At 37.5% G+C, this 16,490-nt stretch overlaps 2 long non-coding RNA genes across 2 annotated transcripts; both read right to left on the bottom strand.

Annotated features, from left to right (window-relative positions):
* Nucleotides 1-3,069: 3,069 nt before the first annotated feature.
* Nucleotides 3,070-5,688, bottom strand: LOC139197702 (uncharacterized). The gene is made up of 5 exons (XR_011583213.1): nucleotides 5,502-5,688; nucleotides 5,259-5,418; nucleotides 5,085-5,153; nucleotides 4,328-4,386; nucleotides 3,070-3,335 (listed from the first exon to the last, which is right to left on the bottom strand). It is a non-coding gene; the product is annotated as an uncharacterized lncRNA (long non-coding RNA).
* A 4,296-nt stretch (nucleotides 5,689-9,984) lies between these two features.
* LOC139197708 (uncharacterized) lies at nucleotides 9,985-12,590 on the bottom strand. Its single transcript, XR_011583214.1, has 5 exons — nucleotides 12,370-12,590; nucleotides 12,127-12,286; nucleotides 11,953-12,021; nucleotides 11,196-11,254; nucleotides 9,985-10,203 (listed from the first exon to the last, which is right to left on the bottom strand). It is a non-coding gene; the product is annotated as an uncharacterized lncRNA (long non-coding RNA).
* Nucleotides 12,591-16,490: the final 3,900 nt, after the last annotated feature.

Below are 16,490 nucleotides of genomic sequence, written 5' to 3'. Positions count from 1 at the left end.
TGTTAGTTTCCCGACCCAATGATATAATTGGATCAAATTTGAACCATGATCATCAAGAACTTAGTTAACATGTGTTTTGTGAAATTCCTAATTCTCTTGTTAGTTTTGTACATGTTTGATCATCTTTGAAAAAACCAAATGCACATAGCCTTGTTGATGTGAAACTAAAGCATGACTTAAAGCTTCATATGTGAATTTAGTGACCATATACATCCTATGTGAGTTTTTGAGCCGATTGAAAGTGTGTGCATTTTTCATACACTCCTATTCTTTCATGTGTGATGAACTTATGTGAGATACATCTCTAGAACTTGCGTAACGATCTTTCGAAATGTTTGTCATTGATTGCATGAACTTGGAAATGATAGAGGCATTAGGTTTACCACTATGGCCCAAATAACCATGTTTCCCAAATAAAAATGATATCATTAGATTGCCAATTTGAGCCGTGTTTGTTGAGCCTTTTATTTCTTATCACCATATATGTCTACCCTTATACCTGAAACATTTTTCCTTACCCTTTCCAAGCAAGCTAGTGAGCAATGTGAGATCGTCTTATGAAAAATGTTTGTGAAGTACTTTGAAGGTGTTTGGCAAAAGAATAAGTGTGGGGGTATTTCATGTTTGTAGTTAAAAAAAAAAAAAAAAAAAAAAAAAAAAAAGAAAAAAAAAAAAAAAGAAAAAAAGAAAGATTGTATACAAATGAAATAAAAAGTTGTTTAATTTTCAGTTTAAGGGTGTGGTTGGAGGTTTAAGAAGAATCGTTGGAGAGCTTGAGTTCTTATAAATCTAAAGAAAAGAATTGCTTGCAATGTAGCTTGGAACTTGTGTTTTCCTATTCTATCGTTTCAATAACCCTATCCCTAAACCTCATTACATCCAATAAAAGTCCTCTTGATTTAAGTTTTGCAATTATGACTGTGGAGAAGTGATCTTTATGCAAGCTTATGGTAGAAATTTCACATTTGATTTCTTTGAGCGAAACACATTTAAACTAAACACATGTGTGATTGAGTGCATATCCCGTGAGAAGGTCGCTAGTTCGCATATGATGATTTTAAAAATAAAAACTTGAAATTGCATTAGCATGGCTATCTCACACACTACACCTCAAGGATGATTCAAAGATTACTGCTAATATTTGAATAAGGAAGATGAACTTGGATTAACTTGTTTGGTGCTAGCTATGGTTCTTGATGATTTGTGTTCTCAAATGAAATTCTATGAGGGTCACATAGGGGGAAACTAATGTTTTTCATGTTAGTACTTTTTCATGTTTTCTTTGTTTTGCTCGAGGACTAGCAAAAGCTAAGTATGGGGGTATTTGATCGGATCATATTTATATATATTTTTACTTCAAATTCACTCGTCTTTTCTTAGTTAGTTCCTTATATTTTTGAGCTATTTACGTTATTTTTGTGTTTATAGGATTTGTTATGCAAAGAAAATAAAAATAGAACAAGTGAAATTTTATGTAATAAATTCGTCAAAATTGTCTGTGTAGATCAGCTTTTAAATTAAATTAAAAAATATATAATAATAAATAAATAATAATAATGATGTTTGAATGTTTTGTAAAAGAAAAGAAAGAAACAGAAATAAGAAAGGGGAGAGGGCACGGACAGAGTGGAGAAGGTAGGTGGAAAGAATAGAAAAATAGTAGTGGGGAGTAGGTCAGAAATAAAAGAATAAAAGAGTGGGGGAGCTGAGCTTCCCGGGGGCTTTTAAAAGAAAGGAGAAAAAGAAAATAGAGAGGGCAAGTCAGAGGGAGAGAAGCAAAAGCTGCCTTGCGGCAGCAGAAACCGAAGGGGGAGCTGACGTGCAGAGTCCACACGGACAGAAGTCAGCGGGAGGACAGGGGTCAGCACGCGAGAAGAGTTGCCTTGGCAGCGTGAGAAACCGAGCAGAAATAGGGAGGAGAAACAGAAACCGAGGGAAGGCAGCAAGGCTGCCAGAAAAAGAAAATAAAAAAAAGACCAGGTCAGAGGTGCAGCAAAACAAAGCAGCACGGGGGGGAAGAAACTGACAGTAAAGGCAGTGAGGACTGACGCAAGTCAGAGGGAGACGGCAGCAGAAGAAAAATAAAAGGGTTGTATATTTTCTCAAACTCATGTTTTATTTCTGTTTTAATAATGTGTAACTAAATTTATTTTGGCTAGAGGTTAATTCAAAGTCATGTATATATTTGTAATATGAATTGATTACCTTCAGTTGTGATTTCATAAGTTGTGAATTCAATTTACTTATCCGTTCGTATAAAAACTGATTTGTGTATGTTGGTTGAGAGTGCACGCTTAATTTACATGCATGAATTTGATGCTAGAATATAAGTGAATTTCACCTAATCGTTATGAACTTATATTCACAAGTAGTAAAGGTTGCTAGTCACAATCACGTTAAGTAAATTCTTGGCATAAGTTTCATGCAAATCATAGTAACGAGTGCCTCGTCAATGCTTATATTTTTCATAGAACTTAATGATTCTTGCTTGTATCTCTATTATGCAATTCATGTAGGGAACTTGTAGGGAATGTTTTGGGTTGTCGTATGCAATCATCCAACCCAATAACTTGTGGAAAAACTAAGGGTTAATTAGTGCAATTCACGGTTAATTTGGGGCGTTGAGATTTACAATTTATTGAAAGAACAACTGAAAATCAATTTAGGTTGCATATGTGTCATGTGTGGAGAAGAACCCTCTAGCTAGTCCGTCATTTATCATTTTACCTTAATTTTATGTTTTTGTCAATTCTGTAATTTAATTAAGTTTAATTTACTTTTCATCAAAACCAAACACCCATCCATTATTAAATTATATTATTTAGTTAGTTTTCTTTATTGTTAGTCTTTTAATTTAATTTCCGTCCATTTCAGTTCCTAGTGTCTATTTTGATTGTTTTTATTATTTTGAGTCATTTTAAGTGTGTTTCGAATTATTAGAGTTTTTAGCCTAGTTTTGTGTCCTTGAGTCTTGTTTAATATTTTTAACTTTGTTTTTTATGTTTTTAAGAGGTTTTAGCAAGCCCTCCTAATCCCCGGCCTAGAACGATACCCTACTTATACTTATACTACAATTGACAAAAAGAGGGTTTAATTTGTGTGTCAAGTAATTCTCACATCATTGGACACTTATCTAAATTGTAATCTAATGACACACCCCGTCCCGAAGGAGGGCATGCTGGCCGTCACGTGAGAGTGACGTAACCATTTGCACAGTACGGAAGCTTTAAGATACAATTTAAATTGATACACCCGAAGGTGAGTCCTAATTTTGTCCAATCTGTCAGAACACCGTCGAATTCCTCGTAGTCACCACACCTTTGTGATTCCTGAACCTGGAGGGGCGCAAAACCAAAATTGAGTGGGTCAGTAAAACAATTCTTTTCCAAATCCAAACATTTCTCAAAACGTTGTAACCCCTCTCCGTAAAACCTGTATACTTTCCCAGAAATGTAAAATATAAATATACATATATATTCTCAAAACTTCATTTTTACTATCTCAACATTATCTCTTTATCAATCAGGCCATGCCATGTCATCTCAACATTTCTCATATTAATTATGCCATGCCACATCATCTCAACAGTAATAAGGTATGAATGCATCAACATAATCATATCAGGTGCAAGAAAGTAATCAACCGTAGGCCCTCTAATAGCCCTATACGGTTGAACCTAGAGCTCAAAATCTATCATTATCACTCTACCGGAGTCACCTCTGTGACCCGTCCGGCCTTCTGCACACAAGTTACGCTCTAGTGCTTCTCATAAATCATCTGTGCACATAATCTAAGGTCACCCACCAGTCGGAATCTCACTAACACTCTCGCGACTGGTCTGTCGTACCCACTCCGCGTGGACTGTACGACTAGCATCTACTTGGATCCAAGGCGAGCGTGCGATGCGGTGAATACTATAAGCACTAAACCATGGTGCAGGATTTGAGCTCAATATATATCATCATCATCATAACAGTAATTAAATACTCATCTGTGCGTCCACCGCACCATTTCATACATATGCATCATAAATCAATTCTTACCTGTGCGTCCACCGCACCAATTCATACATATGCATCATATATTAATTCTTACCTGTGCGTCCACCGCACCAATTCATACATATGCATCATATATTAATTCATGCATGGCATTTCAACTCACATTTCTATATACTTTTCATATCAATTCTATGCATGGTATTTCACTTCCCGTTTTTCCACATAACTCATATGCATTTCATTTTAAACATAATTTCATGCATTTTCAATTTCTGGGAAAACGTTAAGTATATATATATATACGGAAAACAAAACTGCCCACTCACCTGGAGTTCGCCCTACAACTCCCTAGCACAATACGCCAAGGCGTCATGACGATCGGCGCCTAAAACAATAATCAATTCCAACCTCAGAATTCATATCGATAGAATATATAACTTATATAAAATACGTCACTACGTAGTTCAATCCGGAAGATCCACCACTCAGATTTTAAATCCATAACTTCCAGAGGTCCACAATATATCTCTAGGATAACATCCTAAAATTTCATTACCATCCAACGGTCGGATCTCCGTCAATTTCCAAAACTAAGTGACGGTTAACATTTTATATTATGGACTTACAATTCCAATTCCGGAAGATCCGCAAATCGGATTCCCAATCTGTAAGTTCCAATAATCCTCAAATATTACGTATTACAACGTATCAAAGTTTGGTGATGATCCAACGGTCGGATCATCAATTCACATTTTCACCTAAATGTGAAAACTATAAAACGTTATTTGAACACCTAACCAACAATCTTCAATAACTTTCTCATACGGTGTTCAATTTAGGTATATGAATATACCACAGTGATCTACTCGACGTCACGGACGTCGACATATTTTTAAAATAATTTTATTTTTATTTTTTATTTTTACTGTAGCACCTTCTTCTTCCTTGGGTCGCCGGACTGGTTTTTCCGGCGGCCGTTTTCCGGGCAGTTTTTCAAATTGCTATAACTTTGTCATTTCTCAACGAAATCAAGTGATTCAAAAACGAAAGTTGTAGCCCTTGAAGAGACAAAGAGAATGGTACCTTGCACAACACCTAGTTCGCCGTGGTTTGGCCGGAAACTGCCTCGAAAGCCTCGGAGGTCGCCGGAAACTGGGTATTTTTCAAATGAGTATAACTTCTTCAATACTCAACGAAATTGAGTGAAACAAAAAGGAAAGTTGTAGTACTTGACGAGACGAAGAGATTGATACCTACCTTGACTCCTAACTCGCCGGGGATTCGCCGGAAAACGCCTCGAAAGCTCCGGCCAAACTTTGAACTTGTCGATCTCCGTGTTCTTATGTCCAAAAACTTCCAACGAAGCACTCCGAGCTTCCTTGGGACCTCACCAAGCTTGCTATGAGCTTGGATTGTCCTAAAACAAAGTCAATTCGAAGATCATGAACAGTGCACTTTCACGGGGAGTTTAGAATCTAGGTTTTCCGAAGTAAAACTTACCTGAAATGGATACCAACGTGATCGTGAAGTCCTCAGGATTCCAATGGTGGTCTCAAACTTGACGTTGGTATAGATTTAGGGTGGTTTTGGTGGTGGTCCGTGTGAGTTCGAAGGAGAGAGACAGAGAGAGTGAGAAATCGTGAAGGAAGAGAGAGAAAGACAGTGAACGGGAAATGAGGAGGGTTTTGAGGGATGTGGGGATCCCACGTGGTCCTTATTCCAATCTCCAAACACCAAACTTTAACATTTTAACCTAAAAATCTAAGTTCCATCCTTATTAAATTCCATTTTATTTTCAAACTTAGGAACCTAGATAATTAGCAACCTGAGCTTCACAAATTTAGTATTTCTTAAGGGCAATTTCGTCCATTCACAGCCACGAATATAATAATTTGGAACGGGCTGTGACAATCTTCCCTCCTTATAGAATTTCGTCCCCGAAATTCCAGCAACCAACCAATTCATCAACACTTATACCAACCTCGGTAAGTTTCTTTCATCCGATTCTTTTTCTCCCACGTAATTTTCTTCCACTGAATGATTTCCTTCACAAAGCTTTTACTACTTACTCTGTCTTAATTCTCAGGACCTTCTTTTTCCAATCCAAAGTCGTCCTTGGTTCCTTATCAAGTCGAATCCAATTTAATTCTCAATAGTTACACCATAATCCCATGTGACAAATCTACCACCTAGTGACAACGCATCGAACACAAAATACATTATGTGTCTTAGCCAATTCTGAAGGCATCACAAACTTGTATGCAACTTCATCGATTCTTTTAATGATCAAAACGGTCTGATGTGTTTAAATCTTATCTTGTCTACTTTCCAAATCTTACTATTTCTTTTCATGATGAAGTTTCCAAAAATATAAAATCATCTACGTTATACACTCGATTAGTGGCATATCCATCTGTTAATCTCTTTTGTCATTCCTGGCTACTTTCAGGTTAACTTACTCACCTGAATATTTTGAGGAGACTCATCCATAGTCTCAGGGCCCGTAAGAACTCTTTTGACAACTTCTGTCCAACACAAAGGTGTACTATAAGGTAACTTGGTAACCAAGCTTCTTATACGCTATCCAAAACTTAGAAGTAACCAACATACCCAAAAACTTAACAGTGTACATCGTCAAAATTGCTTTCTTTAATTCCACATAATTTGGCACATACGTCCCATTCTCTTGCATAAACATACCATCCAATTCTGCCTCGGTTAATTCTTGAATTCCTTCGTCAAGCATTTGAGTCTCGAGTACGACCTTACCAAATAGACTTAACTTGAAATTTAACAAGTATAACTTCTTCTCGATCTTCCATTTTTAATTTTTCTTCCATTGGTTTTCAATCCACAAGATGATACTCTTGGCAAACGTGCCAGACATTAATCTTACTGTAGTCTTCTCACCAAGTGCTTGAGCTAGAACAAACTTTACGATCACCCTGATCGTACAATCATGTTTATTAAGCAATACAATTCACATTCGCTGCCTCCTATCAAAATCCTTCCAAGTAATGGATATTGAAGACTTTTTGGATTCGTAAAAAAAAATCTTGCATTCCCACTAAAATATAATGTCTTCATAACTTCACAGCAAGAATGGTAATCATGACTTCCAAGTCACCCGTAGGGTAATTCATCTCATGAGGTTCCTTTTATCGTGAAACGTATGCAATCACCCTAACATTTGCATCAACATGCCTCCAATACCATTCAAGAAACATCACTAAAAATTTATGTTTACCACTATTCTTTGGGAATACCAAAATACGTGCATGAGTGAGGAAATACTTCAGTTGTTGAATCCTTTGCTCACAATTTCCTTCCCACTCATACATAACCTCTTTTCTCAACAGTCTCGTCAATGACAAAGCAATGACTGAAAAATCTTTCACAACCATCCAAGATAGCCTGGTAAGCTAAGAAATTCCGAATCTCAATTACAGCTCGTGGTTGTTCCAATTTCTCAATTTCTGCTATCCTTTAAGGATTCACTTGAATACCTTAAGTAGACATAACAATTCTCAGAATGCCACTTGATTCATTTAACTTTAGCCTTTGCTAAACTTAGCATACAACCAACGTTCTCTCAATCTTTGCTTCATCGACTTAATACGTTTACATGCTCTACTCTGGCTCAGAATATGCCAGAATATCTTCAATGAAAATGATATCAATTTATCAAGGCATTATTGGAATACTTCATCCATCAACTCATAAAACAGCATGAGTATCCATATAGCATCACCAAACTTCATAAAGACTATAACAAGTCCAGAAAACCATCTTATGATCAACGTCACTTAAAATATTCAATTGGTAGTAACCAGATCTCAATTCAATCTTTGAATCTTCGCAATTACTTCTGAGCTGGTTAAATAAACATCAGTACATCACCATGGATAACGGTTCTCAATCGTTACCCGACTCCATTGTCTATAATCAATGAACAGTCTCAAGATCCATTTTCTTCCTCACCAACAAACTGGGGCTCCTCAAAAGTGTTGTACTAGGTTGAATAAAACTTTTATCAACCAATTCTTTCAACTGAATTTCCAATTCCCTTAACTCATCATGAACCAATCTCCAATATAAATTTATACCTGGCAACAAATCAATAATGAACCTCATATCTCTGCCTGAAGACAATCCAGGTATACTTTCAGGGAAGACATCAAGAAAAGTCTAACTCTTTCGACATTATTCACACTACTCCAAACAACATCATTTAGCACCACATGAGCTAAGTATTTTTGGGCAGCCTTTCAAAACAATCTCTTTACTTTCACAGCATAAATAATGGCTGAACTCACTTCACTTTGCATGCCCACTCATTAAGGTAACCTCTGATCATCCAGATCGATGGAAAGTGACTGGTTTCCCGTAACAATCCATCTAGTCACAATTATAACCAACCAATCTAATGGAACAGAATTAACTGATACAATACATACTTTATTACTACTAAGCATTCTGAATAAGTACAACACTAACATAAAATAACCTACCGGTTTGCTTGCTTAACGAATCCACAAATGAGTTATTAATATTACGGTCTGCAGCCCGCAATACTGATAAATCATCGTTGTCTCGATAAGTAGGCAACCACTCTCAAAGATATAACATTACTATTTTGTCACTCAATGCAAAATACATACACTCGTCTCAACTGCATTTATTTACCACTCTCTAGGTAATATCATACATAATAAGAAATATATCAGCCGAAGTCAACTAGAATGACCAATACGGTTGATTCAACTCTTATCTCAATAATACGTCGGCCGGATCCACTCCGCGTGGTCGGTACGGCCGAGCCTATAACTCACAAATTTCGCATGTGTCAATCGAATCCACTTCTCGTGGCCTGTACGGCTGAACATATAACTCATCAAATTTCTCTGTACTCACAGTCAATCCGACCAAACTACTAAGTTTATAACTCTTCTGAATCGACACTATGATATCATGGAAAACTGTTGGGTACAACTGATTCTAGGGACGATTCACAATTCTGTGTCCCCTCTGTTCACATAAACACATTCATTAATTTCACACTTCCCAAAGTGTTAATTTTGTACCTGCTGCACAAGGTACATTTCCTTTACTCGAGACACCTTGTCTCAAATATCTGGGATTACTAGTATATCCATCACTTTTACTCTGACCAGCGACATTAAAACCTCAGCTGGAAGAATTAACTCTAGCTTCACTTCTTTCGAAGCTCTGAATCTTTCTATATCCTTGATATGACGAATCATTAACTTTATCGTCTTCTTTTAATTCCCATTCTTTTCTTATTCTTCTTTATTCTCGTTGCTCATGTTCTCAGAGTCCTCAAGGCTCAACAACATCTAGCATACTCCTGATAAGAACTACAATGGATAGTGGTCACCCAAAATACCACTTCCCTTTTGCCACCCAGCTTAAAACAACATAGCACCTCCACCAAATTAACAACAATATCTGGATGGAACGAGGCAAGTCTGAAAACTTTCTATAATATCCCTCGATCATCACCTTCCTTGTCTCATATTTGTAAACTCTTGTTTACTACCATCGATAAATGCCGGAGGGATAAACTTTTCCTTAAACAAGTCCTTAAACAATTTTAAATCGGCTGTTCCTCCGGTGACAACAAATCATACTCCTGTTTCCACCAGGATACAAATTCATACCCAAAACCAGGTAGTCGTCTCGACCCCCTGTCAGAAGGAAGATTCCTTTGACTTGCATAATCTGAAACATCTTTTCCAAATGGTTAAACCGTTACTTTGTTCCCTCAGGTTCATCATTTCTCTTAAGTGATTCAAGTTCAACTCATTACCCAACTTAAAATGTCCATTTTGATAATATACTGAATCACCATAATAATAGTTTCCCCCTAAACCGCTAAATCAGGGAGACTAAGTTCCTCTAACTACGTGGCTTGCTACGAGGCGGTGTAGTTCTGACAGAATTCACTAGAAACTTCTCCAGATGTCCAAGATTGCAACCATGCTCTGATACCAACTGACACACCCCGTCCCGAAGGAGGGCATGCTGGCCGTCACGTGAGAGTGACGTAACCATTTGCACAGTACGGAAGCTTTAAGATACAATTTAAATTGATACACCCGAAGGTGAGTCCTAATTTTGTCCAATCTGTCAGAACACCGTCGAATTCCTCGTAGTCACCACACCTTTGTGATTCCTGAACCTGGAGGGGCGCAAAACCAAAATTGAGTGGGTCAGTAAAACAATTCTTTTCCAAATCCAAACATTTCTCAAAACGTTGTAACCCCTCTCCGTAAAACCTGTATACTTTCCCAGAAATGTAAAATATAAATATACATATATATTCTCAAAACTTCATTTTTACTATCTCAACATTATCTCTTTATCAATCAGGCCATGCCATGTCATCTCAACATTTCTCATATTAATTATGCCATGCCACATCATCTCAACAGTAATAAGGTATGAATGCATCAACATAATCATATCAGGTGCAAGAAAGTAATCAACCGTAGGCCCTCTAATAGCCCTATACGGTTGAACCTAGAGCTCAAAATCTATCATTATCACTCTACCGGAGTCACCTCTGTGACCCGTCCGGCCTTCTGCACACAAGTTACGCTCTAGTGCTTCTCATAAATCATCTGTGCACATAATCTAAGGTCACCCACCAGTCGGAATCTCACTAACACTCTCGCGACTGGTCTGTCGTACCCACTCCGCGTGGACTGTACGACTAGCATCTACTTGGATCCAAGGCGAGCGTGCGATGCGGTGAATACTATAAGCACTAAACCATGGTGCAGGATTTGAGCTCAATATATATCATCATCATCATAACAGTAATTAAATACTCATCTGTGCGTCCACCGCACCATTTCATACATATGCATCATAAATCAATTCTTACCTGTGCGTCCACCGCACCAATTCATACATATGCATCATATATTAATTCTTACCTGTGCGTCCACCGCACCAATTCATACATATGCATCATATATTAATTCATGCATGGCATTTCAACTCACATTTCTATATACTTTTCATATCAATTCTATGCATGGTATTTCACTTCCCGTTTTTCCACATAACTCATATGCATTTCATTTTAAACATAATTTCATGCATTTTCAATTTCTGGGAAAACGTTAAGTATATATATATATACGGAAAACAAAACTGCCCACTCACCTGGAGTTCGCCCTACAACTCCCTAGCACAATACGCCAAGGCGTCATGACGATCGGCGCCTAAAACAATAATCAATTCCAACCTCAGAATTCATATCGATAGAATATATAACTTATATAAAATACGTCACTACGTAGTTCAATCCGGAAGATCCACCACTCAGATTTTAAATCCATAACTTCCAGAGGTCCACAATATATCTCTAGGATAACATCCTAAAATTTCATTACCATCCAACGGTCGGATCTCCGTCAATTTCCAAAACTAAGTGACGGTTAACATTTTATATTATGGACTTACAATTCCAATTCCGGAAGATCCGCAAATCGGATTCCCAATCTGTAAGTTCCAATAATCCTCAAATATTACGTATTACAACGTATCAAAGTTTGGTGATGATCCAACGGTCGGATCATCAATTCACATTTTCACCTAAATGTGAAAACTATAAAACGTTATTTGAACACCTAACCAACAATCTTCAATAACTTTCTCATACGGTGTTCAATTTAGGTATATGAATATACCACAGTGATCTACTCGACGTCACGGACGTCGACATATTTTTAAAATAATTTTATTTTTATTTTTTATTTTTACTGTAGCACCTTCTTCTTCCTTGGGTCGCCGGACTGGTTTTTCCGGCGGCCGTTTTCCGGGCAGTTTTTCAAATTGCTATAACTTTGTCATTTCTCAACGAAATCAAGTGATTCAAAAACGAAAGTTGTAGCCCTTGAAGAGACAAAGAGAATGGTACCTTGCACAACACCTAGTTCGCCGTGGTTTGGCCGGAAACTGCCTCGAAAGCCTCGGAGGTCGCCGGAAACTGGGTATTTTTCAAATGAGTATAACTTCTTCAATACTCAACGAAATTGAGTGAAACAAAAAGGAAAGTTGTAGTACTTGACGAGACGAAGAGATTGATACCTACCTTGACTCCTAACTCGCCGGGGATTCGCCGGAAAACGCCTCGAAAGCTCCGGCCAAACTTTGAACTTGTCGATCTCCGTGTTCTTATGTCCAAAAACTTCCAACGAAGCACTCCGAGCTTCCTTGGGACCTCACCAAGCTTGCTATGAGCTTGGATTGTCCTAAAACAAAGTCAATTCGAAGATCATGAACAGTGCACTTTCACGGGGAGTTTAGAATCTAGGTTTTCCGAAGTAAAACTTACCTGAAATGGATACCAACGTGATCGTGAAGTCCTCAGGATTCCAATGGTGGTCTCAAACTTGACGTTGGTATAGATTTAGGGTGGTTTTGGTGGTGGTCCGTGTGAGTTCGAAGGAGAGAGACAGAGAGAGTGAGAAATCGTGAAGGAAGAGAGAGAAAGACAGTGAACGGGAAATGAGGAGGGTTTTGAGGGATGTGGGGATCCCACGTGGTCCTTATTCCAATCTCCAAACACCAAACTTTAACATTTTAACCTAAAAATCTAAGTTCCATCCTTATTAAATTCCATTTTATTTTCAAACTTAGGAACCTAGATAATTAGCAACCTGAGCTTCACAAATTTAGTATTTCTTAAGGGCAATTTCGTCCATTCACAGCCACGAATATAATAATTTGGAATGTGACATCTAATGTTTAAACAAACTATGGATTTATTTATGCATGGTTTATTCATTCTAATAAACATTTTATTAGAAAATTTTTCGTTAACGCGCATTACATACCACTTATATTTCATCATATGTATATCTTATTATTAGTAAATTTTGAGTTTTATTTGTTCAATACATTCATTGATAATGTACATAACATCTATGAAAGTTTTAGACCAAAATTATGTGTTTCAATGTCTATATCTGTCATTTTTGTTGATTTTTTCCCGATACCTAAAACGATAACGATATATCCCACGAAATATCAGTAAATTGGAGTCCCGATATTATTTGCACGGCCGATATTTTAATCCTTGGTCTCAATATAGCTGACGCTTTTGAAAATAACAGATCTTGGTTTCTTTGAACAGATTTACAGCTTGCTTGTAAGAGTGCTCGTCCAATGACAATACCTTATGTAATCAGAACCATATAAACCCACAGAAACTAAAATCAAGAAACGACAACATAAACAAAACAAAAAATTCAAAAAGTAAATAGAAGTACAGTTTATATACTAAACTTTACGAACAAAATGACATTTACAATAAGAAAGAACAAAACAATAATTTCGATCACAATCGAAAGGGGACAAAAAGTTGCAACTTGGCACAAATTAGTAAATCGTTCTTGGAGAACACCAGAATCGCTGCTCTCGGAATTTGAATTGTTGGAAGCTAAAACTTCAGCCTTAGCATCTTCCATCATCACCATAGCAGGTGGACTCATCTAAAGCCTAGCTGAACCAAACCAAAGTCAAGGTTACCAAAGTTAATTCCAACCATTAATTTCTATAAAATCATACCTCAAAAGTAAAACAAAACAAAATTGAAGGGTTTTACATGGATAGGGCATGAGTATGCAGAAGTCCAAAGTTCTAATGATAATGTTGTTATTTACACACCTGAGGGTGAGCACGTTGGAACAAAGAGGAAAGTCCACTACACTAGGGTGATGACAAAAACTGGGGGGCACCAAGGGGGGGCAAAGAAGACGAAAAAAGTGGTGCGCCACACGGCATTGACATTTGACATGAGAAAGTGCCAAAAATTTAGATGGTGAGCTAACGGAGCATGTTCTGTGAAAGAAGGAATTCCGCCCTAAGCTAGGCTATTACATATTAAGGCAAAGACTATTACAAGACTGATTTGAATGGGAGCAAAACTGTGAAGGAAAGAACTCACGAAACAAGATGATAGATTGTGGAAGTAGGAGGAGCGTTTAAATCAATCGATTCAGGCTGTGTGGTTGAAACGCTTGAATATTTCTATCAATTTAATAGTTTGAAGAATGCTGGGAACAAGTAAGTGATAATTGTGTTTTGCTTTTGGTGCTTTGGAATTTATATTCAGTAAATGACTAGAATGATGATGGTTAATGCTTTTTTGTTACCTTATTAGTCGGGTTGCCCAGTTGGAGAATATAACGGTTGGAGATACAGACTTTTGGAGACGGCTCATTGACAAGGAAGGGTGGCTGTTAACGGATGTAAATCCGTAAACCCTATTCTTTATGGAGTGTTTCAATTCTGCTGGGATTGCATTGGTGTGAAAGTTTAATTAAAAATTGTGTATTGCAACATATTCATTTATAGATGTATCTCTTCCGGAAGCATGACGAAAAGGCTTGGAGGGTAGGGACAATGTTGAGCACCAATATAAACGATTGATTTCTGGTAAACTATCCAAGAAAATTTCTGCTAATTATGTAAATTTGGGCAATTATGATGCTGAGTGTGATTTTGGGCACTAGATTATTTACAATCGTACAATCAGCGCGACTACACAGCGAGGTTAACTCAAAGAGCAACCAAAGGCCATAAACCTGAATCGTCCACTCCATTCTTACCTAGTCTTTTAAAAACGGTGAAGAGAGAGGGAGGAGCCATTTTCTACATCATGGTTGGTCAATGATGAGAGGGTGTACATTCTCCTCAACCTCTATAACCATTGGATTGTTGTTGAGATGAACTTGAAAAAGAATCATTGTGTACGAATCGATGAAATCAACAATGCACTCTTGGAAAACGACGATGAAATTGACTCCAATCTCATATGTGTTGCCCGATGTCCTCCGAAGCATGTCGATGGAGGTGAAGGATGGACCTTGTCCATCGTTGTAACTTGTATGATTGCATCAGCTGTAAGATTTGAAAAACCAAGACAAAATTCAGTAAAAAAATGTCGCTTCGATCGTGGAGTTGTGAAGACGTGGAGGCCCATTCCTCCCATTTATGTTCCAAAGTGGAGAAGCTCTCACACAAACCCAGAGTTAAAATACATATAATTCCACTAATGCATTGTACCACCCCTTCTCGATTCCTCGTCTTTTACTTTTTTACTTTATGAAGGATGAGGGTTTCAATGATTAAATCTTCCCAATCAATACCACGTCCTCTCTTTCCGAATCAATACTTTTTTGCTTTTTTACTTTTTTTACTTGCTGAAGAGGTACCTCTTCAGAAAGGCAAATATCGTTGCGGTCAATTTGCTGCTTGGCAACATTTATCTTTTCTTTCCTCCTCTTAATTGTCACACAACCATTAACAAAAGACGGAGGCATATCATCCAATCCTACGTCTTTCTCTTATTTTCGGATTTGGGAACTTGGGGCTGATTTTCTCATAAAAGTTGTGAATTTTCTAGGAAAAATTGGTAGGAAAAGATAAAATTAATTTAAGGGTTTCAATCTATTTCTCAATTATTCTTCTCCCAATGGAGGATATATATATATATACACAACTATTCTCCTTATGACACAAAATATTAAAGAGAGTAACAACCAAACTAGGAAATATAAATAAACTTCTAATCAACTTAAAACTTTGACTCACGCCAACATTCCCCCTCAAATTGGCGCATAGATATCTCCTAAGCCCAACTTGTCGTGTGAGTCTTGAAACCTCCTAGTCGAAACCACATGTGTTAAAATATCTGCCAACACCGGATGTTCATCTGTCTTCAACCTCGATAACCATCGGATTGTTAGCTACTCATCTGTCTTCAACCTCGATAACCACCGAATTGTTAGCTATCTCTCACGCAGCCTAATTATCACAGTACAATAGCATATGACTATTGGGCTTAAACCATATCTCCGTAAGCAAAATTTGAAGCCACATGAGCTCACAAATACCATGCGTCATTCCCCTGTACTCAACCTCTATCGAAGACCTTGCCACCACATTCTGCCTTTTACTTCTCCAGGTTACAAGGTTACCAGCTACAAACGTAAAGTAGCCTGAAGTGGAACACCGATCAATAATATTTCTAGCCCAGTCTACATCAGTGTACCATTTCACCTCTATATGTCCATGCTTCATGTACATTAGTCCTTTCCTCGGAACCCCCTTTAAGTAACTCAAAATTTGCATTATAGCCGCCATATGATCCTCACTTGGAGCATGCATAAATTGACTCACCACATTTGCTGCGTAAGCAATATCAAGCCTTGTGAGTGATATGTAAATCAACCGTCCTACTAACCTTTGATACCTCTCTCTATTGTTAGAACTTGGTCCTGATAGATAGCAAGATGGTGATTCTGCACAATAGGTGTATCAATGTGTTTACACCCTAGCATACTAGTTTCAAACAAAAGATCCAACATATACTTTCGATGTGATAAGTATATTCCCTCCTGAGACCTCGCAACTTCAATCCCTAAGAAGTATTTAAGTCCCCTAAGGTCT

This window comes from Malus domestica, chromosome 01, assembly GCF_042453785.1.
Source record: "Malus domestica chromosome 01, GDT2T_hap1".
Taxonomy (NCBI): Eukaryota; Viridiplantae; Streptophyta; class Magnoliopsida; order Rosales; family Rosaceae; genus Malus; species Malus domestica.
The sequence above is the reverse complement of the archived record's forward strand: the minus strand, read 5'-3'. Positions and strand labels throughout refer to the sequence as shown.